The sequence below is a fragment of the Stomoxys calcitrans genome, chromosome 5 (genome assembly GCF_963082655.1).
Source record: "Stomoxys calcitrans chromosome 5, idStoCalc2.1, whole genome shotgun sequence".
NCBI lineage: Eukaryota > Metazoa > Arthropoda > Insecta > Diptera > Muscidae > Stomoxys > Stomoxys calcitrans.
Window position 1 is genome coordinate 148469556 of NC_081556.1, and position 27674 is coordinate 148497229.

The 27674-nt window shown below is 37.5% G+C and overlaps 1 protein-coding gene across 4 annotated transcripts in view; it reads right to left on the reverse strand.

Annotated features, from left to right (window-relative positions):
- LOC106086502 (potassium channel subfamily T member 1) overlaps positions 1–27674 on the reverse strand; it is a 692064-nt gene that overhangs the window by 241576 nt on the left and 422814 nt on the right. The window lies entirely within an intron of this gene.

A 27674-nucleotide genomic window follows, 5' to 3' on the forward strand; every position in this document is an offset into this window, starting at 1 on the left:
AAATTTTTTACAGAAAAAATTTCGACCAATTTTTTTACAGAAAAAATTTCGACCAATTTTTTTACAGAAAAAATTTCGACCAAATTTTTTATAGAAAAAATTTCGACCAAATTTTTTATGGGAAAAAATTTCGACCAAATTTTTATGGAAAAAAATTTCGACCAAATTTTTTATAGAAAAAATTTCGACCAAATTTTTTATAGAAAAAATTTCGACCAAATTTTTTATAGAAAAAAAATTCGACCAAATTTTTTATAAAAAAAAAATCGACCAAATTTTTTATAGAAAAAATTTTCGATAAAATTTTTTATAGAAAAAATTTTCGATAAAATTTTTTATTGATAAAATTTTTTATAGAAAAAATTTTTTATAGAAAAAATTTTCGATAAAAAAGAAAAAATTTTCGATAAAATTATTTATAGAAAAAATTTTCGATAAAATTTTTTATAGAAAAAATTTTCGATAAAATTTTTAATAGAAAAAATTTTTGATAAAATTTTTTATAGAAAAAATTTTCGATAAAATTTTTTGATCCTCTAAAGCCTCGATTAAATTTTTTATAGAAAAAATTTTCGATAAAATTTTTTATAGAAAAAATTTTCGATAAAATTTTTTATAGAAAAAATTTTCGATAAAATTTTTTATAGAAAAAATTTTCGATAAAATTTTTTATAGAAAAAATAAATTTTTTTTTTGATCCATTCCAACCCCTACTTGGATATAACTATGGATAATTTAGTGGTGTTATAATAGAATAGGATGATTAATATAACCATGGTGGTGGGTATCCACGTTTTCACTTGTATTAGTTTCTAATAATTTTGTTTACCTTTTTGTTGAGAAAATTATATTAGGAAACTCTCTTCTAATTGATTTATTCCTGGAAGAACTTTGTTCAAATGGCATCCGGAGATAAAGGAAATTAAAGATAATTATTTCCCAGAAAATATCTATCGAAACATAAAACACTTACAGCCTTATAAAGGCCATAAAGGTGAAGTGGAAGCAACATGGTCAAAATATTGTTTTCCCAAGTTTGAAATGATAAGGGAAAAAAGTTTTGTTTTTTTTATCTAAAATACTTGACACACCAAAAACACTGCTACACAGAATAGCGGCGGCTGCTTATCTCTTTGGTCCTCCCAGAATATCATCATTAGTTGGCACATGACAATTGGGTGTAACGACACGTGTTTCTATTTACATATGCAGACGTGCGTATTTGCCGATGGGTGTTTTTTTGGTGTGGCTGACTTCCGTTTCTCAATTTCCAAAAAAAAAAAATCATGGTGTGGGTGAAATTCATATTCACCAAAAAAATATTCTTATTACATGCTAAACTCCCAATAAATATTTAGGGGGCCGGGCATATAATGCAAAGGCATGAGCTTTCCAATATTTATGTAAAATATTCCAATTTAAATTGTGGAGCAATGATTTGTTAGCCCTCCTTTTGAGGGAGGTTTATTTGCGTATATTAGCAATTAAGGAATACAAAAGCATCTCATAAACTTTGTTGTACTCAACACACACACAAACACACGCATAGCCATATTCAGACATACCAGCGAACACAATGATAACCATGAAATATGAAATTTCGAGGATATTCTCATTAGCATGGGCATAAGGATGTGCATGAGGGTGCTTAGTAAGAAAGACCTTAGTCTTGAACACACACACACAAACGCAATAGCAATACCAAACATCCAATTTGTTATTTTCAAACAAAAGGAAAATAAAAAAAAACACATACTTATCCGCTTGCATATGTTAGCTGACAAATTCATTCTTATTTATACACACCTACCATTGCCATGGTTAGGTAAATAAGTCTTATTCTAGCTTTAAAATAATAAACAAACAGTAACAAATTGAAGGATATATTTTTACAAGAACTTGTGGAAGTGTCCTTATGTGTGTTTTTTTTTTTTTTCATTTGGTATGTAGTGTCTTTTAAATTTAGTGACAATTTTTTTGGTACGTGCCTCAAGATGTCTTAATGTTCAAGGAAATGTTTTTCTTATTTCCAAGTTTCTGTTTTTTTTTTGTGGTTTGATGAGCAGTTTTTTCTCAAGAGGTTATGTTGGCCTTGGGGGTATACGAAATTCGTCAAAATCATATAAAAAAAAATCAAGGTGCAGCTCGTATTTGTTGTCCGATTGTCACGAAATTTTGCACATGTCACTTTTTTGGCCCAAGTACCAACGCTATTGATTTTGAAAAAAATCGGTTCAGATTTAGATACAGCTCCCGTATATATCTTTCATTCGATATGTCTTTCTAAGGTTGTAGAAGCCACAATTTTCGTCCGATCTTTACAAAATATGGCACTGGGTATTTTATTTGAGGTCTTCATATGTGTGCGAAATTCCATAAAAATCGGTTCTGATTTTGACATAGGTCCCATATATATCTTTCATCCGATATGGACTTTTAAGGCTGTAGAAGACACAATTTTCGTCCGATCTATAAAATATTTTGCACGAGGAGTTTTATTTGACGTCCTTATATGGGCGCAAAATTTCATAAAAATCGGTTCAGATTTTGACATAGCTCCCATATATATCTTTCATCCGATATGGACTTTTAGGGCTGTAAAAGCCACAATTTTCGTCCGATCTTTGGCATTGGGTGTTCTATTTGACGTCTCCATACGTGTGCAAGATTTCATAAAAATCGGTCTAGATTTAGATATAGCTCCCATATATATGTATCGCCCGATTTGCACTTAAGTGGTCGTAGTAGCTTTAATTTTCAACCGATTTGCACAAAATTTGCCACGGACTGTTTTGTTATTGCACTTAATATATCTGGAAAATTTCATCAAAATCGGTCGAGATTTAGATGTAGCTCCCATATATATCTTTCATCTGATTTGGCCTTTAAAGGCTGTAGAAACCACAATTTTGGTCCGATCTTTAAAATATTATTTGACGTCCTAATATGTGTGCAAAATTTCATAAAAATCGGTTCAGATTTAGATGTAGCTCCCATATATATCATTCATCCGATTTAGCCTTTTAAGGCTGTAGAAGCCACAATTTTGGTCCGATCTTCACCAAATTTGGCGTGGAGTCGTTTTTGTAAAGTCTCAATGTATGTGCAAAATTTTATAAAAATCGGTTCAGATTAAGTTATAGCTCCCATATATATCTGCATCCGATGTGGCCTTTTAAGGCTGCAGAATCCACAATTTTCGTCCGATCTTTACAAAATTTGACGTGGAGTCGTTTTTGTGAATTCTCAATGCATGTGCAAATGAAATTGCCATATTTCATAAAAATAGTTTCAGATTAAGATATAGCTCCCATATATATCTTTCATCCGATATGGACTTTTAAGGCAGTAAAATTCACAATTTTGGTCACATCTCTACAATATAGGGCGTGAGATGTTCTATCCCAGTATGTGTCTTTAAATTGGCACAGGTTCCGATATAACTCCCATATAATCTTTTATGCGATATGGCCTTTTAAAGATGTGGAAATCCAAATCTTTTGTCCTATGGAAGGCAAATCTTACAAGGTTCTAATTTGCTATTTCAATTGGTATCCAAATTAAAGTCTGACTAGATTTCGACATAAGTTCTACATATAAAAAGTACGTCATACACTAGGTGTTGTAGGGTATTTTGCCTTTCCTCACTGCTTTTTAATTGAAAACCAATTTATTTTCAATTAAAATTTTTGGCATTTTTTATTTTCGGTGTACTAAGTGACGGTCGTAAAATTTCACAAAATTCCCATTTAGTTTTTTTTTCTTTAACTCATACCGTCCATCTCAAATCCTTAGTTGTTCATTTATTTGTTTAAAAAATAAACAGCATTGCACTGCACTCAGTTCATGATTTATACATTTGGAATAAATTTCCCTAGAGCATAATCCCTGCCAGAATTTAGCTAGAAAACTCAAGTTGTCTTTTACAAATCAACTGAGACTAAAATTGCCTGGGAAATTGCAACAAACACACAAAAAATAGTAAATATCTGCATTTGCCTCAGATGTTAAGGCTAAGTGCTGGCTTCAAATGCAGCAGCATGAGCAATGAATCTGAATAATCTCCTAAATAAATGAAAGAAGAAATTGGCCCAGCATGATGCATAGAACAGAAGAGAAAGAAAATAAAAGTAGGAGTGTGATGATAATAAAATACAAAAGGATATTAGGCTAGAGTTCATTTAACAACAAAAAAAGGCTTAAACATTTTTCATATGACAGAGCAGTAAACAAATGGAAACATGAAAATTGACATATCGGAAATTGGAATAAGTCTAAGAATTTTGTTATTTATTTGTTTTTTTTTTTTTTTTTGGGAAATTAAAAGCCTAACATTCATCATTTGTCTTAAAAATGAGTTTCCTGTGGATAAAATGGTAATCTACATACGTATATGTATGTACGTATTTTTGCTTAAAAAGAAAAAAAGAGAAAATAAAACAAGTATGAGCGTGCTAAGTTCGGCCGGGCCGAATCTTATAAACCCCCCCCCCCCCCCCCCCCCCCCCCCCACCAGGGATCGCATTTGTCGAGTTCTATGCGCGGTATCTCTTTTTAGGCAAACAGAGAATATTGAATAAGAACTGTTACGCTATTTTAACTATATCAAGTTATAGTCCGATTCGGACCATAAATGAATGCCGAACATGGTAAAAGTCATTGTGTAATATTTCAGTTCATTCGGATAAGATTTGCGCCTAGTAGGGGCTCAAGAAGCAAAATCGGGAGGTGGGTTTACATGGGAGCTGTAACAAACTATTTATCATGAGAGAAGCCGTTTTACAAAATTTCTGCCAAATCGTATGACAATTGCGCCCTCTAGAGGCTCAAGAAGTCAAGATCCCAGATCGGTTTATATGGCAGCTATATTAGGATATGTACCGATTTGCGCCACAGTTAGTTAGACAGTTATTGGAAGTCATAACAAAACACCTTATGCAAAATTTCAGTCAAATCGGATGAGAATTGCGCCCTCTAGCGGGCCAAAAAGTCAAGACCCAAAATCGGTTTATATGGCAGCTGTATCAAAATATGGACCAATTTAAACCATACATAGCACAGTTGTTGGAAGTGATACCAAAACACCTCATACAAAATTTCGGTCAAATCGGGCGAGAAATGCGCCCTCTAGAGGCTCAAGAAGTCAAGACCCAAGATCGGTTTATATGGCGGCTATATAAGGTTATGGACTAAGATATACTATACTTGGCACAAATGTTGGAAGGTATAGCAGAACACTTCATGCCAAATTTCAGCCAAATCGGATAAGAATTGCGCCCTCTAAAAGCTTAAGAAGTCAAGACCCAAGATCGGTTTATATGGCAGCTGTATCAAACCATGGACCGATTTGAACCGTACATAGCACAGTTGATGGAAGTGATACCAAAACACCACGTGCAACATTTCAGTCAAATCGGGCGAGAATTGCGCCCTTTAGAGGCTGAAGAATTCAAGACCCAAGATCGGTTTATATGGCAGCTATATCAAAACATGGACCGATTCGGCCCATTTACAATCCCATCGGATCTACACTAATAGAAAGTATTTGTGCAAAATTTCAAGCGGCTAGCTTTATTCCTTCGAAAGTCAGCGTGCTTTCGGCAGACAGACGGACGGACGTAGAGACGGACGGCCATGGCTAGATCGACTTTAAATGACATGACGATCAAGAATATATCTACTTTATGGGGTCTAAGACGTACATTTCGAGGTATTACAAGCAGAATGACGAAATTAGTATACCCCCATCCTATGGTGGAGGGTATAAAAAATAAACAAATACATTTATGAGGAAATTTGATTTCAATGGAAAAGCTCATAGACTTGGTATTACCACCATGGCATGGGAAATCTACTATCAATGCGACCCACAAAAAATGTATTTTGATCAATTAAGCATTCCATATCCCACTCTGTATCTCGAAACTACCATATCACTTTTGCACAGTGGTATGGATTCGTAGAAAAAGTAGTTAATAATCTGCCGTTAGTTAACGGGTGGAGAAGACTCTTTGAATAGACTTGAAGTGTTATCGCGACGAGGTACAAAATTTCAAGACCCTAGTTCTGTTTGGTTCTATTTGGTTTCGAGATCAGTTATTTTTGGCCGGCTTTTACCACATTGGTAACTACGTCTGGTCACTGCTACGTCTGGTTGTCTCTCTGTCCGTTCTTCTGTCTGCCCATCGGCACAAGAAATCTTATATAAAAATTAAATTTGTGTTTGTTTGTTTGTCGGTTTGTTTGTTTGTTTGTTCCGTATAGACTTAAAAATGGCTGAACCGATTTCCTTGAAATTTTCACAGGCTATATCATTTATTGATATCGAGAGGGGGCGGACCCTCCCCCTTACCCCAAAAGTACTACCCAAAAATAAAAGTGGGACGATCGTGACAATATGGGATTCAAATGGAAGGTATTCAAGAGAAAAGTACGAATGTTATAATAAAAGTTGGGTCCAAGTACCCGGGAGGGGGGGGGGGGGGGGTGGGGGGGGGGGGGGGCCGCCCAGCTCCAAAACCCCTTAAAATAAGTTTATTTGACGTTCATGACAATATGGAACTCACATGAAAGGTATTCGGGAGTAGATTACGAATATGGTCAGGAAAAAGAAATATGCTTTATAATTTGTTGATATCGGAAAGGGGGCGGATCCTCCCCGTTACCCCAAAAATACCACCCAAAATCACAAGTGAACCGATAAAGACAATATGGATATCAAATGAAAGGTATTGAAGAGTAGAATACGAATATGGTATTAAAAATTGGGTTCAAGTACCCAAGAAGACGCCCTTACCCCAAAATGTCTAAAAACAGACAAATTGGTAGTACATATCAATATGGGGCTTAAATGAAAGGCATTCAGGAGTAGATTACGAATCTGGCATACAAAATTAGATCGAAGTGTAGGGGGTCACCCCACCCCCCAAAAACTCCCCAAAAGGGCATATATGGGACTCGGTTTATTTGTTTGTTCTGTAGAATCAAAAAAAGGAAAAAAAATTAAATAATTTTTAGAAATCGGATTGTGGCTGACCCACCCCCTTACACCGAAAACGCCACCCAAAACCAAAAGAAGACTGATGGGCACTATGTGGGTATCAAATGAATGGTATTGGAGACCAGAAAATGAAAATCATAGTAAATTTTGGGTCCAAGTACCCAGCGGGTCGCCCCAAACCAAAAACTCCTCTAAACAGAAATATTTGACGTTCCTATCAATATGGGACTCAAATGAAAAGTTTCCGGCAGTAGATTACAAATATGGCATGAAAAATTAGGCCCATGTAATGGGAGGTGGCCTCATCCCTAAATACCCCCAAATAGGCATATCAGCCGACCATGGATCCAAATCGGTCTAAAACCTGATATAGCTCCCATATAAAACGATTTTCCGATTTGACTTCTTGAGTCCCTGTAAGCCGCAATTTTTGTCCGATTTGGCTGAAATCTTGCACATAGTATTCTGTAATAATTCACAACAACTGTGCCAAGTTAGGTCCAACTCGGTCTATAACCAGATATAGCTCCCATATATTGAGCTATATCTGGTTATAGACCGAGTTGGACCTAACTTGGCACAGTTGTTGTGAATTATTACAGAACACTATGTGCAAGATTTCAGCCAAATCGGACAAAAATTGCGGCTTACAGGGACTCAAGAATTCAAATCGGACGATCGTTTTATATGGGAGCTATATCAGGTTTTAGACCGATTTGGACCGTACTTGCAAAGTTGTTGGAAGTTATAACAGAATTAGTATGCCTCCATCGTATGGTGGTGGGTATAAAAACGCGATCCATGGTGGATGGTCTATAAGATTCAGCCCGGAGGAGCATAGTATGTCCCCACATGTAGGGGGTATATTCATTTAGTCATTCCATTTGCAACACATCAAAATATCAATTTCCGACCCTACAAAGTACATATATTTCGGATCGTCGCAAAATTCTAATGTCCGATGTCCGTTTGTCTGTCCGTCCGTCTGTTGTAATCACTCTTCACTCTTCAGCCTTGAGAGATTGAGATATTGAGCTGAAATTTGCCACAGATACGTCTTTTCGATGCACGCTGGTTAAGTTCTTGAACGGACCAAATCTGACCATATTTGGATATAGCTGCTATATAGACCGATTTTCCGATAAAGGGTGTAATGCCCATAAAAAAGTTATTTTTCATCCGAATTTGCTAAAATTTTAAACAGAGAGTAGGTTAAGACCTCCTAACATCCGACCTAAATATGATATGTCAAACATAACATTTTGATAAGAATTTTTTTCCGGAAATTGATTTTGATTTTCTTCGAAAAGTTTGTTGAAAATGAAATTTTTTTTGACCAATTATGATTTTCATAGAAAATTTTTGTTTGTCTTAATAAAATCTCCCCTAAAACTTTGTTTAAATTTCCCGCACACAGTATAATTCAAATAAATTAAGCAAAGAAGTTCCATCCCTACTATATAGCAAGTCGTTGGCCTCCTTATTGTATTTGACACTTTCCAGTGAAGCATGAAAAATCTCCAACTCACTCAAAGGCGCAATACTGCAGCATAAACACCCAGAGGACAATTTCGAAAATAAATAAAAGGGGCAAAGTGGCAAATAAGCGAAAAAGTCATGCAAATAAATAACACAACATAAAACACTTAAAACAACAACAACAGCAAATACGACAAATAAATAAAGACAGCAATGATGAGGTAAGCAGGACTAGAACAGTTTAAAATCATGGCAGTACGGCCCATGCCATTTTCCAGCAAATTCATGCGAAAAGTCTTTCGCTATGCTAGAAGAGTCTTTAAAAACAAATATCACATAGACAGAGATAAACAGAAAACTGTGGCAAGATTAGAAATGGCTGCCATCCTTTGAGTTAGTCTTCAGGTAATTGAAGGAATGCTCTTGAAGGCATCCTCAAGCTGCAAAATAAGGTTTGTTGCCTTTTTAACTGCTAGTGACTGCAAAATGCGAATCCAATTATGTGAACAACCCCAAGAGGGAAAGAGAGAGTGAAGAAGAACTTTTCCCCTCTTTCTCTTCCACACGCATACAGTTGCTAAGCCCTTAATAACCAGTAGATTGTCAAGAGCCAGAAGTTTCACTGGAATACGCAACGGAACACTTAACAGAGTGAGCAAGTAAACGCATCTTGTGTAACTTCCGTTTCCGCTAAAAAAAAAACCTTGAGGCTTTATAACGCAGCAAAGTTTTCCCATGACATAACACTAAGCGGATGTGGAGTAGTCATAGCAGAGTGTGTAAACATCTATGGGATAGATTTATACATTTGAAAAGGATGGGAAAAAAAGTAACAAAAATAAATGATTTTGAAATCTTAAAAGTGAAATTCATGAAAATTTCAAAAAAATAACAAAATTAATATTATTGTGTTGCCCAAAAAGTAATTGCGGATTTTTCATATAGTCGGCGTTAAAAAATTTTTTCACAGCTTGTGACTGTTTCTTTTATCATCTGTCAGTTATCAGCTGCTACTTTTAGCTTGCTTTAGAAAAAAAGTTTAAAAAAAAAATATATTTGATTAAAGTTCATTCTAAGTTTTATTGAAAATGCATTTACTTTCTTTTAAAAAAATCCGCAATTACTTTTTGGGCAACCCAATATATAAGGAAAAGTCAGAAATTAACCCATTAAGGACGACTTAAAAATAGAGCTGTCTTAGATAAAATCTTGTTTGAGCAAGGAATATGGTTCCAGGAGTCCACCGTAGCGCAGAGGTTAGCACGTCCGCCTATGAAGCTGAACGTATGGGTTCGAATCCTGACTAGAACATCAGAAAAAAATGTTCAGCCGTAGTTTTCCTTTCCTAATGCTGGCAACATTTGTGAGGTACTATGCCATGTAAAACCTCTCGCACTGCGGCACGCCATTCGGACTCGGCTATAAAAAGGAGGCCCCTTGTCATTCAGCTTAAACTTGAATCGGACTGCACTCATTGATATGTGAGAAGTTTGCCCCTGTTCCTTAGTGGAATGTTCATGGGTAAAATTTGCAAAATTTGAAAATTCTTCCCAAAAGAATTTCGTATAACCCAAAACACTTCGTGCAAAATTTCACGAAGTCAAGATCCGAGATTGGATTATATGGGAGCTATATCAGGTTATGAACCGATTTAGACAATACTTGGCAAAGCTATTAGCAGTCAAAATAAAACACTTGGTGTAAAATTTCAGCCAAATCGGATAAGAATTGCGCCCTCTAGAGGTTCAAGAAGTCAATATCTGAGATCGGTTTATATGGGAGTTATATCAGATTATTAACCGATTTAGATCATATGTAGCAGGATTATATGGGAGCTATATCAGGTAAAGACCGATTTTGACCATACTTGGCAAAGTTATTAGAAGTCAAAATAAAACACTTGGGGCAAAGTTTCAGCCAAATCGGCTTATAATTGCGCCCTCTAGAGGTTCAAGAAGTCAAGATCTGAGATCGGTTTATATGGGAGCTATATCAGGTTATTAACCGATTTGGACTATACGTGGCAGAGTTCTTTAAAGTTAAAATAAAACACTTGGGGCAAAATGTCAGCCAAATCGGTTAATAATTGCGCCCTCTAGAGGTGGAAAAAGTCAAGATCCGAGATCGGTTTATATGGGAGCTATATCAGATTATGAACCGATTTGTACCATACGTGGAGGAGCTGTTCAAAGTAATAGTCAAACAGTTGGTGCAAAAATTCAGCCAAATCGGATAATAATTGCGCCATCTAGAGGTTCAAGAAGTCAAGATCCGAGATCGGTTTATATGGGAGCTATATCAGGTTATGAACCGATTTGGACTATACGTGGCAGAGTTCTTAAAAGTTAAAATAAAACACTTGGTGCTAAATTTCAGCCAAATCGGATAATAATTGCGAACTCTAGAGGCTCTCGAAGTCAAGATCCCAGATCGGTTTATATGGGAGCTGTATCAGGTTATTAACCGATTTAGACCATACATGACAGAGTTGTTTAAAGTTGAAGTCAAACACTTGGTGCCAAAGTTCAGCCAAATCGGATATTAAATGGGCCTCTAGAGGGCGCATAATTCAAGAAGTCAAGATCCTTTATCAGTTTGACGGACGGACATGGCAATATCGACTTAGAATGTGAAGTCGATCAAGAATTTATATACTTTGTTGGGTCTCACATCAATATTTCGAGGTGTTACAAACGGAATGACGAAATCAGTATACTGCCATCCTATGGTGAAGGGTATTACAATCATTTATAGGGATAAGCCTACTTTTAATCAACTTTGAAGCAATTCATGTAAAAAAGCTCCATTTTTCTTCGCTAAATGGTCAACAATTTTAAGAAAACTGAAACAATTTGATTTTTAAATGAAGAGCAATTATTTTCTGTTTTTAAAAATTTTATTTTTTTTATTGAAAAAAAAAAAAAAAAAAAATTACTTTAAAAAATAATTTTTTTTTTAGTTTTGTAATTTCTTTGAACCCCATTTTTATACTCACCACCATAGGATGGGGGCAAACTAATCTAGCCATTCTGTTTATAACACCTTGAAATATTCATTTAAGCTCCCATAAAGTACATATATTCTTGATTGATTCGACATTCTGTGTCGATCTAGAGTCGATCCATGTCCGTCAGTCCGTCTGTCGAAATCATGACAGGGGTCAAACGCGTAAAGCTAGCCAATTGACATTTTGCACATTTAAAAAGTATGGATGAAGGTCTTCGGGGATTGTAAATGGGCCATATCGGTTCAGATTTGGATATAGCTCCCATAGAAACCGATTTCCCGCTTTGACTTCTTGAGCCCTTGGAAGCCAGAATTTTTGTCCGATTTGGCTGAATATAAACCGATCTCCAAGTTGACTTCTTGAGCCTCTGGATGCCACATATTTTCTCAGATTAAATTGAAATTTTGCATGTTGTGTTCTGTTGCGGCTTCCAACAACTGTGGCAAGTATGGTTTAAATCGGTCTATAACCTGATATAGCTCTCATATAAACCGATTTCCCGATTGGACTTCTTGAGCCCCTGGAAGCCGTAATTTTTGTCCGATTTGGCTGAAATTTTGTACGTAGTGTTCTGTAATGACTTTCAACAACTGAGCCAGTTAAGATCAAAATCAGCCTATATCTGGATATATTGGGTTGAATAAAACGAGTTTAATCCCGGAGTACTTTTTTGATACTCATTTTTTTTCTTCAAAATCTCATCCTTATATATAAACTTAAAACTAACTACAAACTAAATATCCTAAGAAAGGCAGGCAAATCTAAAAATAATCACTTTGGGAAAATAAGATCATAAACAAAGACGATAAACATCCTATGCAGATACTAAATAAATTTGTCCAGCTGCAAGCCATATGCTTGCCATTCAGACCGCTGTGTTTTCTGATAATCCCTAACTATTTCCTTATCTACGCACATTAAAAACTATCTTCCACTTATCCCTGTGCGATGCGTTGGCTAGGTAAAAATATAAACTCTTATCACATTTATGCCTGCCCTTAAAACTATCCTTTAAAATAAACAAAAAATGGAAAGTATCTTATCTATTCGTTCTCAAGGCTAAAACATTTCCATGACACACATCAACTAATATCCCATGTTTAGAAATCTAAACATTCTGCGGGCGGCCAAAAATAATTATGAAATAGCTCTACTTATAAACTGTAAAAATTCAGCAAAATGGACTGTAATTCAAATATATATGTTAAAATCTAAACATCCCGAGGACGAACAACAACTATGTTACTTTCTCTTGTTAAATACTTATAGATTACATAACTTAAAAATAATATTATTAAAATAGAGGTAGAGATTAGTGAAATATGACCACTGATGTGATGCCATGATAGCTCCTTAAGGTGGATCGGATTCGCCTTCATCATTTTAATTTCTTCCTCCAATCCTTGAATCGTTGACGAATGATCGATTTTATTGTAGTTTAGCTCGTCCACCATCGCTATGTCCTTCACCTCTCTCAAGATATATGATGTGGAATTATAGGACATCTCAGTTTTTGCTTCTTGTGACGCAGTTAATACGGTTCGTCCAATCCTAGCAGTACACCCAGGCTGGAGAGTGATGATACCTAGGCCTGGTAATTCAAATACTCCTTTAGTGCGCTCAGCACATAGAATATGGGCCGAAACTTGATCTTTAGTTTTAAACAACCATGACCCTCTTGTCTTCAGCTCAATCCAAAAATTCCTGTTCTGAGTCTTCAAAAACTGGCAGCCATATTTACTTGTTGGCTTAAGCGCTGCTAGCTCACATGAATGATCGTTGGCGTCTTCCCAGGCCCAGTTGCCTCTGCAAAGAAATTCATCTTCACCAGTTAGCTGACATTGGTTCATCGATGACTGCGACAGTAGATGATAAGCATCCATTTCATAGTTGTAGGCCAGGAACTGCTGTCTTAAAGCTGCTACCATTGCGGTTCCGTTTCTCACCATCGGCAGTGGTACGACGCGGAATATTTCTGCTGATGATTTTTCTACCAAGGGAATCTGCACGTCAATCACTAATTTTTCTTCCACCAGCAGACCATGCGCCGTCATCACCTTGTATATTGCCTGCAAAACATCGTCCTTCTCACCAGGCAACCTTAGTCCTTTAGGTAGCTGATCCTTTATTTTCATCACCTCTGCCTGCAACTGGTTTGGCCGTACTAAATTTGGATTTACTTTTCCATGGTTGATGTCAATTAATAAGCCAATTACCCTGGCTTGAATATGTTCCACTTCAGTAAACAAGCTGCTAAGTTGATCGGCTACCGCGAAGAAGTCCATCGCCTTTTTGAAGAGGGAATAGTCAGTGTTCAGCATCTGACTTATGTTTTGCACCTTCTCATTCAGCTCTTTAAACTGTCCATTTATTTCATCCGTGGTCTTTTTCAGCACATTAAGCGTTGCTTCCACCACAGACGTTTGCTTCTCAGCCAAATATTTCAAGTTGTGCTGATTTTCAAGTACATTTTTCATATTTGCTTCCATACTCTCTCTGTCGTCCGCATCCATTACTCCGAAAAGAATGTGGAAAAGAGACCCAACAAACTCTAAAGGAGCCCTTTTATTTCGTTGGCGTTTTTTGTGTGAGAGTAACAAGTGGTTCTCATCTATAGTGTTCAGTCTGTTCGTCATAATATCCATCTGCGTGTCGCACTGCTGCTCGAACGATCTCAGCCGAACACATAATGATTTACACGCTTCTAGACCCTTATCCAGATGATTCACCGTGACAAAATACCCGTGCAGATCGAAATATGTCATAAGGTTCCATGACGATGTTACTCGGTTGATTCTGCCAATTTTATCCATATAAATGATTGTGTCATTTCCCAATTCTTTTATCGCACCGCCGGTAATTGAGGTTGACATCGATTGAACACTTGCCATCATTGCCATGATCATCCATAACATCATTGCTACGTTTATTTTTCTTCTTTGAGGTAATTTGCAAATATATGTCTGCGACACTTCAATGTCGGCTTCCTTTTCACCACCATTAGCGAATATCTCCAGCGGGCATAACTTGTGTATGGGCCGTTTTAACAACCCCTTTTGTTTAGCGACCTTTACTGTAGCGACTCGAACCTTTCCATCTTTGCCTTTATGTACTTCCGCAATACTTCCCAAAGGCCACCTTCCAGGAGCAGTATTTTCATCCTTCACTATCACCATCTGTCCAACCTTGATATTTGGTACTGGAGTTTTCCATTTTACTCTCTGCTGAAGACTACTCAGATAGTCATTGCGCCACTGTTTCCAGAAATCATCCCGCATTCTTTGAATTATTTTCCACCTGTCTAAAGATCCCAGTTTATTCTCCACGCCTCTTTCTGGAATACTTAGCAATGGTCTTCCGACTACAAAATGTCCTGGCGTTAAAATCTCGCAGTTATCCTCACTGAGTGGACACAAGGGACGAGAGTTGAGAACAGCTTCTATCTGCGACAAAAACGTTGCCATTTCCTCATACGTTAATTTCGTTTCACCAACAACCCGTCTCAAATGGTGCTTCACAGACTTCACGGCAGCCTCCCACAATCCTCCGAAGTGAGGAGCTCCGGGCGGAATAAAGTGCCACTGTATTCGCTCAGATGCTAATATATGAGCCACGTCTGAATTTTGCTGCACCGCTTTGACGAACTCTTTATCCAGATGTCTTGCCGCTCCCACGAAATTAGTGCCATTGTCCGAATATATATGGCTACTTTTTCCTCTTCTACTGAAGAATCGCCGTAGCGCAGCCAAAAACGCTTCTGTTGTTAGATCGCTGACTGCCTCCAAATGTAATGCTTTGGTTGCCATACAAACAAATACAGCTATGTATCCTTTGTAAGCTCGCTGTCCTCTTCCTTTAGACACCTTCATTTGAATAGGACCTGCATAATCAATTCCTGTGTGATCAAATGGATGAGACACACAAACTCTGCTTTCTGGTAGGTTACCCATTAATTGAGCCGCAGTTTCTCGCCTATAACGCAAACATTTGACGCATGACCGAACTGCTCTCTTGATGGCATTTTTGGCACCAATCACCCAATATCTGCTGCGTAGTTCATTTTCCATGAGTTTCGCACCTCCATGTAGCGTTTCTGTATGGATGCCATCAATTATTCGATCCACCAGACAACCTTTCCCCAATAGAATTGGATGCTTTCTGTTGAAGCTTAAACCAGAATTCTCCAGCCTGCCTCCAACTCTCAACACTCCAGCTGCATCAATGAACGGTGTTAGTCCACATATCTTGCTCCTCGTCGGTACTTCGCTGCCATTCCTTAGACACGAAATCTCTAACGAAAATTGGTTTGCCTGCACGCTCGTAATTATTAATTGCTCTGCCTCGTTTATTTCTTCCGCAGTTAATTCATTTTTTCCTGGTTTACGCTGAGCACGTTCAATAAATCTTCGCACATATGCTATAATTCTTATGAGTTTTTTGTAGCTAGAAATCCTCGTAATTAACTGCATGATGACATCGTCTTCCTGTTTATTTTCCTTTAGAACTCCAACAAAGGGTTGAACCGTCGATATGGGCCAATTGTTTTTCTCCAGCAGCCAATGTGGACCACTCCACCATAACTCATCTCCTTTTAGCAGCTCTGGCTTCATCCCTCTTGATGCAGCATCCGCTGGATTCTCCTTGGATCGCACATGACCCCATACGGCACCAGGAACAGACTTCTTAATTTCCTCTACTCTAACCCGAACAAATTTGTCTTTAATATTTTCAGCCTTTGCGATCCATGCTAGAGCAATAGTTGAATCGCTCCATAAATATTTCTGTTGTTTTTGGACTATTAACTTTTCCACATTAAGCATCAATTTAGCCAACAGATGCGCTGCACACAATTCAAGTTTTGGCAGTGTTTTCCTATTTTTCACTGGGTTTACCTTAGATTTTGCTGCTACCAACGTAACTTTGTTTGCGGCCCGGATGTATATGACAGCTGCGTACGCCTTTTCCGAAGCATCAGCAAAACCATGCAGTTCTATTTCCATTAGTGATGAGGTAGACAACCAACGCGGTATTCGGATTTCTGCTAAGTCGGGCAATTTCCTCATGATGACATCCCATTCCTTTATCATCTCAGAGCTTAACTGGTCGTCCCATGCCATATCCATTACCCATAGTCGCTGAATGAATAGCTTGGCTAGAATGGTTACAGGAGCCAGCCAACCCAAAGGATCATATATCTTGGCCAGTGTGGAAAGCGCCTTCCGCTTAGTCAACTTGTTATCTTCAATGATCTGAAAATAGAAAGCAAAATTATCTGTATGGGGATCCCATTGAACACCCAACGTTTTCATTGTTTCGCCTTCCTCAATCCTAATGACTTGATTTTCGCCAACATTTGGTATTGCCTCCAATATGTCATTTCCATTAGACATCCATTTACGCAGCTTGAAACCAAACTTATCCAATTGTTGGCTGATGTCATGATGAATTCCAATGCATTCCTGTACTGAATCAGCACCTGTCATCAAATCATCCATGTAAAAATCATTTTCTATGATGGCTTGAATCTTTGGATTCCGTTCGCTGCACTCTTTTCCAATTTCAATTAGAGCTCGTTTTGCCAGAAATGGAGCACATGCTGTTCCGTAGGTAACAGTCGTTAGCGCAAACTCCTCAATTGGCATATGTTTATTCTCGCGCCACAATATGCATTGGTATGACTGATCTTTATCTGCTACTAACACTTGTCGATACATTTTCTCCACATCCGCTACCAAGACAAATCTCCATAATCGCCATTTCAATAGAATTTGAAATATATCTTGTTGTAGTTTTGGACCAATTTCAAGTACGTCGTTTAAGCTTTTACCATTCGATGTCTTGGCTGAAGCATCAAATACCACCCGAACTTTTGTTGTAAGATGGCTTTCTCTTATCACCGCTTGATGTGGTAAATAGTACTTTCCACTATTTCTTCTTGAGACCTTTTTCATATGCCCCATCTCCAAATACTCCTTCATAAAAGCACAATATTGTTTCTGTAACTTTTCATCCTTTTCCAATCTTTTTTCAAGATTTAAAAAACGTGCTAACGCCATTTTCCTTGATGCGCCCAACTCGATATCCTCCTTAAACGGCAATCTCACCACCAATCTCTTATCCTCATTTATTGTTGTTGTTGTTGTAAAGAGCTGCTCGCATCGATCTTCCTTGACGTCGTCATCTTCACATACTTCCTCCATCTCCCAAAATCTTTCCAGCTCTTTCGTAACCGCCATCACGGCATTTCCAGATTCATGTCCGCAAACGCAACCACAGATTATGAGACCAAGTGACGTCTCTTGTCCAGACAAAGAGCCAATTTTGACTACCCCTTCTTGAATGATTTCATGATATAAATCTGCACCAATTAATAAGTCAATTCTATCGGACTTATAGAACAGCGGATCAGCCAAACAGTAATTTCGCCAGCTCTCCACACTGACGTTCAAATTTCTATCAGGTTGCGCTGAAGATAATGTTGACAACACCATAGCATTTATAACATGAACCGCATCGCTCTCAAACCGTGGTTTGATTTCAATTTGCATGATGGCTTTTGATCTGCCGACTGTCGTGTTACCCAGACACACTAAATCTGTAACTAACTTCTTTCTGGGTAACCTCAGTATTTGGGCTGCCTCTTCCGATATTGAAGTGCGTTGAGAACCTTGATCGATTAAGGCTCTCATTAAAATTTGCTCACCACTTGCAGCCTTTACTCGTATTTGTGCTGTTGCCAACAGAGTGACAGCATTGCCTTCCATAGTTAATTGAGCTTTGGAGTTTGATCTCAGAGTTTCCTGCGTTTTGTTTCCTTCGACGTGAAGCATAGTAATATGTTTTCCGCCGCACTTGTCGCACTTGGTGTTAAATTTGAAGCATTTCTTTTCCGACGGGTGACTCAAACAAATTTTGCACATTTTCATTTTTTGTGCCCACGCACCTTTTTCAGCTGGTTGCAGTTTCAAAAATTTGTAGCACTCTTTTAACCCATGTCCTGATGCTTGACAAAATGCGCACGATCGTTGAGTTGTTTGGTATGACTGTGTTGTTTTTGCTCTTTGATGCGTGTTTCCTTTTTTGCTGTATACCGCTTCCAAAGCCAAGTATTGCTGCTCCAGAAAAGACAGGACATCCTCTAGCCTTTGGACTTCTTTTGATTTCTGGACCCATTGCTCATATTTCAGCAATCCTTCCTTATCTAGCTTTCTAATAAGGATCCGAGCAATGAATGGATCTGCCTCGTCTACCTTCATTCCCATAGCTTTCAATGCATGTAATGATTCCGTAGCCGTATCCAATAGCTGCTTTATACTGTTGCTATACTGAATATTTATTATGCCGTGGTCGATGATCTTGTCAAACAATGTGCAGAATAACAGCCGCCGGTTATCGTATCTCTGCTCCAGTATCTTCCATGCCGCACTGTAGTTCTCCCCTGTCACTTGAAGATGTTGTATTAAGCGAGCAGCATCACCTTTCACCACACTTTTAAGTCGATAAAATTTTTCGACTTCCGATAGCCTTCTGTCCTCCTCTACTAACTTTGTAAATATTTCTTTGAAGGAATTCCAATCGTTGATATACCCACTGAATATGGGCACTTTTAACTCTTCCAATCTAATTAAACTTGTTGATCCTGTATTTTGCATTGTTTCCACACGTTCTTCAATTTCCACACAGACATCCACGTATCTTTCCCTGATACAGTCCCAAGCTTCAATCATGTCTAAATCATCTTCGTCATCATCATCAATAATTATTTCCACTATTGATTCCAGTTGTCCATACTCTGATTGCAACGCCAGCCATTGCATATTTAAATAACTTTTATTCGCAGTTGGCAATCTGCTTTCTATTACTTCCAGCTTTCTTGTAATAGTTCTATACTTCAATTCAAATTTTCTTCTTAGCTTCGACACAGGCTTTTCTTGCTCTCTGCTAATTGCCTGATCTCTCGGCTGGGTGTTACTCTCATTTGCCGTTTGTTCGCTAGGTGCCAATGCAGCTGCACATTGCGTTACCATTAATTTTTTCTCCGCACTGCCTTGCGTTATCTCTGCGTCCTGATTAGCTGCCACTTTGACTGAGGCTCCTTTTTCTTGCTGCTCAAACCCTTGCACAATTTTATCCATTTTGCTAATTGCTTCTTCTACTCGTCTTTGCAGCTCCTGGACCTCTTCTTCATGCCCACTGGACGACTTTCCGATATCCTTGTTTAACTTGTTGTAGCCTACAATGATTTCCTGCAGCCACTTTCTATTTTTCTTGACAACTGGCAGTAACATTTCCTCCACATCGAGGTCAACTGCTTTTACTGCCAACAAATGTTCAAGGTTTTTCAATTTCTCCAACAGAGAATCCGATTGACTCCTTGTGAACATTTTTCTTTCAATTTTAAATCACTTACACTGATTCGATACGTGTATTAAATCTTTGTTTATTCTTTACTACTTTGCAAGAATCACCAACTTTTACTTTAAACACACTTAACCGTACCGAAGGTTCGAAGGACCAAATGAATAAAACGAGTTTAATCCCGGAGTACTTTTTTGATACTCATTTTTTTTCTTCAAAATCTCATCCTTATATATAAACTTAAAACTAACTACAAACTAAATATCCTAAGAAAGGCAGGCAAATCTAAAAATAATCACTTTGGGAAAATAAGATCATAAACAAAGACGATAAACATCCTATGCAGATACTAAATAAATTTGTCCAGCTGCAAGCCATATGCTTGCCATTCAGACCGCTGTGTTTTCTGATAATCCCTAACTATTTCCTTATCTACGCACATTAAAAACTATCTTCCACTTATCCCTGTGCGATGCGTTGGCTAGGTAAAAATATAAACTCTTATCACATTTATGCCTGCCCTTAAAACTATCCTTTAAAATAAACAAAAAATGGAAAGTATCTTATCTATTCGTTCTCAAGGCTAAAACATTTCCATGACACACATCAACTAATATCCCATGTTTAGAAATCTAAACAGGGTTGCCCAAAAAGTAATTGCGGATTTTTCATATAGTCGGCGTTGACAAATTTTTTCACAGCTTGTGACTCTGTAATTGCATTCTTTCTTCTGTCAGTTATCAGCTGTTACTTTTAGCTTGCTTTAGAGAAAAAAGTGTAAAAAAAAGTATATTTGATTAAAGTTCATTCTAAGTTTTATTAAAAATGCATTTACTTTCTTTTAAAAAATCCGCAATTACTTTTTGGGCAACCCAATAGCTCCCGGTCTCTCAATCATCAATGTTCGGTACTTAGAAGCTTTATTTTTTTCTGGTTGGTTCTCAATATTCGACCCCACCGAACTTAGCACGCTTTTACTGCTTTTTTCAACTTTTTTTTTTTGAAAACTGTATGGAATTACCCATATTCTGCTTGCTATTTTTCCCCTCTTGTTTTATTTCTCTTGACATCAAAACAACTTCCTACAACTGTGAAAAAGGGAAAACATTCATGATGGATTGGTAGCCCAAAAACCAGATGAACACAGGATACAAATGCTCAAATGGATTTATGCGAGAATTATTTTCACAACATGAATATCATAAAATCGGGGGCTGCAAAACCTTATAAATCCATAACAATATTGGCTGGCTAACAATCGCAATAAACCTCCATTGAATTTCAATTTTCTGATCCCCTCTTTACCTGTTTGGGAGTATGTGTGTTTTTGACATGTTTGGCATTTATATGTTTAGAAAATAAAATTAAACAAATATTGAGGGGGAAAAAAAACAAGGCAGAGGAAGAAAAATTTATACAAACACCAAGAAACTCCGCCTAATATAACATATCACCATATCACTTTTAAGCTTGTTTTACACTTTGCTTTTGTTGGGGGAGTTTATGTGGGCCTAAAGATGGGTTTTTTGAGTTTTTTATTATTTTAAAGGCTCATAAGTACAAAACTAACACCCCATAATTCTGACTACATTACGGCCCTTAGGGAAATTGCTTGAAAAGCGTGCAAACATTTTGAAATTTTTATACCCTCCACCATTGGATGGGGGTATACTAATTTCGTCATTCTGTTTGTAACTACTCGAAATATTCGTCTGAGATCCCATAAGGTATACATATTATTGATCGTCATGACATTTTATGTCGATCTAGGCATGTCCGTCCGTCTGTTCGTCTATCCGCTGTCCGTCCGTCTGTGCGTCCATCCGTCCGTACGTCCGTCTGTCGAAAGCACGCTAACTTTCGAAGGAGTAAAGCTAGCCGCCTGCACAATTTTGCACAAATACTTCCTATTAGTGTAGGTCGGTTGGGATTGTAAATGGGCCATATCGGTCCATGTTTTGATATAGCTGCCATATAAACCGATCTTGGGTCTTGACTTCTTGAGCCTCTAGAGGGCGCAATTCTTATCCGATTGGAAAGGAATTTTGAACGACGTGTAGTAAAAATTTTAGTCAAATCGGATAACGATTGCGCATTCTAGGGGTTAAAGAGGTTCGGGGTTCAGGATGTCAAAGGTGGGATTTGAACCCGGAAGAGGTGGGATTTGAACCCGCCTGCTATGCAGACGATGTTATAATACTTCTTAGGAGTAAGGATCCAAAGCAGCTATGCAGAAGATCCAAAAGGGTCTTGCTAATGGTATATGACTGTGCTAGACCCAGAGGTCTCAATGTTAACCCAGTGAAGACTGAAATATACCCGTTCACGAGGAAGATGAAGGTGGGCCAATTTAACGCACCACGTTTCCTCAACAAGATGATTTCGATATCTGACAAGGTCAAATACTTGGGTGTGATTTTGGGCAGGAAACTGAATTGGAAGTTTCACCTTCAGGAGCATGCTGAAAAGGCTCACAGGTGTTAGGCACTATTTAGACGGGCCATAGTCGCGAAATGGGGCCTGAATCCTAGGATAGTCCACTAGCTCTACAGAAGCGTAATTAGACCAATACTTACTTACGCCTTAGTAGTCTGGTGGACTGCTATGGAGAAACAGTGCAACATAAGGACCATACAACAGGTTCGGAGAACATGGTGTCTTGGCATAGGCGGAGCGATGAAGACCACGCCCACTAGGGCACTGGAGACTATTCTAGATATCCGACCCATTAACATACAGATTAAGTGTGTGGCAGCCACTGCGGCTATGAGACTTAGGACGTTGGATTGAGGATGGGAGCAGCTCATACCATCGCAGTATAATCGAGGCGACAATAAGAAACCTCGAAGGAAGGGAAAAGATTTTCGATCGTAAATCTGAGACGACACTTGAGGTCGAGTGCGAGGCCAGCGGCACAGTCTTGGATTGACTGAACCCTAGTATTGTTATCTGGAAGTTCATGTTACAAGGATCGATCAAAGCTAGAGGACAGAGTGGGCCTGGGGGTCTACATTGAGAACCCAGCGACTGAGATCTGTTTTAGCTTGGCTGCCTATAATACGGAGGCCACCGTAGCGCAAAGGTTAACATGTCCGCCTATGACGCTGAACATCTGGGTTCGATTCCTGGCGAGACCATCAGAAAAAATTTTTCAGCGGTGGTTTTCCTCCCTCCTAATGCTGGCAACATTTGTGAGGTATTATGCCATGTAAAACTTCTCTCCAAAGAGGTGTCGCACTGCGGACTCGGCTATAAAAAGGATGCCCCTTATCATTGAGCTAAAAACTTGAAACGGACTGCATTCATTGATATGTGAGAAGTTTGCATCTGGTCCTTAGTGGAGTGTTCATGGGAAAAATTTCCAATTGACCACAATACGGTCCTGCTGGCGGAGTTCCGGGTCATCACGGAATGCGTGAGATGGTGTGGTAATAACGCGAGGACGTCTAGTGTGATCATCTTTACGGGCAGTAAATCAGGGGCAATAACAACCAGGACCGTAGGACCACGAACAGTGTTGGAATGTAAGAAGGAGATTAACGCTTTCTCTGAGGATGGCAAAATCCCCATCGTTTGGGTGCCTTTTGACATCTTTCGCCCCTTGAAGGAGCAAATTTTGTCCGATTTAGCTGAAATTTTGCGTGTAGTGTTCCGTTATGACTTCCAACCACTGTGCTAAGTACGATCCAAGTCAGTCTATAACCTGATATAGCTGCCATATAAACCGATCTACCGATTTGAATTCGTGAGCCCATGGAAGCCAGATTTTTAAGTCAGTCTATAACCTGATATAGCTCCCATGTAAACCGGTCTCTTGATCATCCTTGTTCGGTTCCTAGAAACTTTAATTTTTGCTGGTTTGACGGAAGTTAGGTATGTGGAAATTATGCCCTTGAACTAAATTTATTCTGTAGCAGAATCCATGGTGGTAGGTTCCGAAGATTTGGCCCGGCCGAACTTTGCAAGCTTTTTTTTTTTTTTTTTTTTATTATTAATTTGAAACCAGGAATATGTGTTTTATTTCTTAAATACAAAATTTTTAAGCTTAAAAACAGTTTGGCTGTAGAAAATATTAAAAATTTATTAAGCGAAATGCCAAAATATTTTCATGCTTAGGATAAAATTAGAAAAATGTAAAAAAAAGTAGGAAAATGAAAACAAACTTACAATTAACCATTTAGATATTTGTGTGTATTTATTATTTATGATGCCATTGGGACCTAATGTTGGCGTTAGACTAACACCAGTGACAGTCGTAAAATTCAACTCAGTATCGGCGTGTGGCGAAGAATCTCGCGAGTCATCCATAGAGCCATCAGACACATGGCCATTGGGGATGGACTTGATGACGCCGTTACGTCTCAAGGACATGGTGACGTTGGTAAGGTAGACGAGATGGTGGGGGAAGGAAAAAATCGAAAGGCCAACGGTTATGATATTTAAATAGCGTTTAAATAGCGTTTAAATAGATGAAAGACAAACACATAGACATCAACACATCCACAAAGAGACACAGTTGACACTTTAACTCTAAGAATTAAAAGCTGTAAACAATGAAAAAGAAAACAGAGAGGGAGAAGGAGAGATAGACAGGAAATTAAATTATTGACAAAGAAAACAAAAACAAGTAAAAGCGTGCTAAGTTCGGCCGGACCGAATCTTATATACCCTCCACCATGGATTGCATTTGTTGAGCTCTTGCCACGGTATCTCTTTTTTGGCAAACAAAGGATAAAAGTAAAAGAATTGCTATGGTATTGGAACAATATCAAGTTATGGTTCATTTCGGACCATAATTGAACTGAATATTGGAGACCATAGTAGAAGTTATTGTGTAAAATTTCAGCCAAATCTAGTAAGAATTGGGCACTTTAGGAGATGAAGATGTAAAAAATGGACTTCGGTTTAAAGGGGAGCTGTATTAGGCTATAAACCGATTCATACCATATTCGACACGTATGTTAAATGTCATAAGAGAAGCCACTGTACAAAATTTCAGCCAAATCGGATAATACTTGCGCCCTTTAGAGCCTCAAGAAGTCAAGACCCCAGATAGGTTTACATGCCAGCTATTTCAGGTTATGGACCGATTTAAAAAATACTTTGCACATGCAAAATGTCAGCTAAATCGGATAATTAATGCGCCCTCTAGTGGCTCAAGAAGTCAAGATCCCAGATCGGTTTATATGACAGCTATATCAGGTTATGGACCGATTTGAACTATACTCAGCAAAGTTGTTGGATGTCATGATAAAACATTTTGAGCAATATTCCAGTCAAATCGGAAGAGAATTGCGCCCTCTAGAGGCTCGAGAAGTCAAGACCCAAGATCGGTTTATATGGCAGCTATATCAGGTTATGGACCGATTAGGACCATACTACTCACAGTTGTTGGGACTGATGTCAAAACACTATGTCCGAAATTTGGACGAGAATTGCGCCCTCTAGAGGATCATGAAGTCAAGATCCAAGATCGGTTTATATGGCAGCTATATCGGGTTATAGAACGATTAGCACCATACTAATCACAGTTATTGCAAGTGATATCAGAACACTATGTGCGAAATTTCAGTCAAATCCGACGAGAATTGCGCCCTCTAGAGGCTCGAGAAGTCAAGACCCCAGATCGGCTTATATGGCAGCTATATCAGGTTATGGACCGAGTGATTTAAAAAAATTGAGCAAAATTTCAGTCAAATCGGATAAGAATTGCGTCCTCTAGAGGCTCAAGAAGTCAAGACCACAGATCGGTTTATATGGCAGCTATATCAGGTTATGGACCGATTTGAACCGTACTTACCACAGTTGTTGGATATCATAACAAAACACGTTGTGCAAAATTTCATTGTAATCGGATAATAATTGCGCCCTCTAGTGGCTCAAGAAGTCAAGACCCCAGATCGGTTTATATGGCAGCTATATCAGGTTAAGGACCGATTTGAATCAAACTCAGCAGAGTTGTTGGAAGTCATGATAAATCACCTTATGCAAAATTTCAGCCAAATCGGATGAGAACTGCGCCCTCTAGTGGCTCAAGAAGTCAAGACCCCACATCGGGTTATGTGGCAGTTATATCTAAACGTGGACCGATATAGCCCATTTACAATACCAACCGACCTACACTTATAAGAAGTATTTGTGTAAAATTTCAAGGGGCTAGCTTTACTCCTTTTAGTTAGTGTGCTTTCGACAGCCAGACGGAAGGAAGGACGGACGGACGGACAGACAGGAAGGACGGACGGAAGGACAGACAGGAAGGACGGACGGTAATGGCAAGATCGACTTAAAATGTCATTACGATCAAGATTATACACACTTTATGGGGTCTCAGACGAATATTTCGAGGAGTTGCAAATAGAATGACGATATTAGTATACCCCCATCCTATGGTGGAGGGTATAAAAAAATGTAAATAACAGAGAAGGCATTCAGGATATTTAAAACAACAAAAGAGTGGTATGAAATTAAAAAGAAGTGCGAAGGGGAACCATTTGTGAGGGGGGATTATTAAAATAAAAATTCTATTGAGCTTAAGTTGTCAAAGGGAAATATTTAAAATTTTTGCATATAAAAGAGAGTAAAGGACAAAGAGAGATAGATACAAAGGACATTTACACATTTAGGTGATTTTCAACTTGGAATAGTTTCTGTTTGTTTTTTTTTTTAGCTGGCTATTAGTGCTGTTGGTAAGTTGTATTTGTATATATATATTTTTTTGAGCTGAATTATTTTTTTGCAGTTGTAGTAGTTGTTGTTATTTAATTACTAGTCATAGTGAGTTGTTTTTTTGTTTTTGTTTTATTATTATTTTTTTTTTAAATTGGTTTTTTCTAAGTTGTACTCCCAGTATGAGTTAAAAGTCATTAAGATATGATTTTTTTTTAGTTTTTTTTTTTAATTTTTAGCAATAGCTAAGTTACCTGAAGCTTGATTAAAGCTTTTTGTTCTCAAAGATGTGTAGGAAACACTTGCGCGAAGTTTTCTGTTTGGAGGATTATACGTGGGATTTTTTTTTTTATTTTTTTTTTTGCTTTTTGGTTGGATGTTTATTTCCGTTTCTGTAGCTTAACAAATATGATTTGTTATTGTTATTTACAGTCTATGTGAGTTATTGTTAGGAGTTTTTGTAGACATTATTATTGATTGGTTTTGGTAATGTTTTTTTGTTTTAATAGTTAATTGACATTAATTTTTTTTATAATAAAATCTATTTAAATTGTTCTAGGTGTTCTTATTTTTGTTATAAATATAAATTTAAGCTATTTATTTGCTATAGTTTTGTTTTTTTGTAGTTTTTTTTTCAAGGTCCTTATAGATTGGTCACTTAGTTTACTATTTAAAGCTGTTTTACCAAATGCATTTTTTATGTTATATATTTTTTTTTATATTTTTTAAAATTTTTTTATCTTATATGGTATGTTTATAAATAACGTAGGTTTTTTATTTTATTTATTTTTTTAAATAAAATTTATATAATTTTTATATTTAATATGTTCCCTTTGGTCTCAGCTGCTTGTCCCTTTAAGGTCGTTTAAGTAATCCTTCATATGGTTTTGTGAAATATTTTATTATTATTATTTTTTTCTTTCTATTTTTCTAGGAAATTGGTGCTTGCAAAAGTTGAATAGTTGCTGATGTTTTGTTTGTATTTAATACTTGGGCTTAATTAAATTAATGTGGTCCTTTGGAGTTGAAAGGGTTTTTTTTTTGTTGTAACTGCAGTTGTATTTGATAGTAGTTATAGTTGCTATGTCCTTTGCAAAATGCCTTGGGCTATGTTCCTTCCTCAGAATTTTGTTGTGCCAGATCCTTTTAGTTTAGCATTGGATC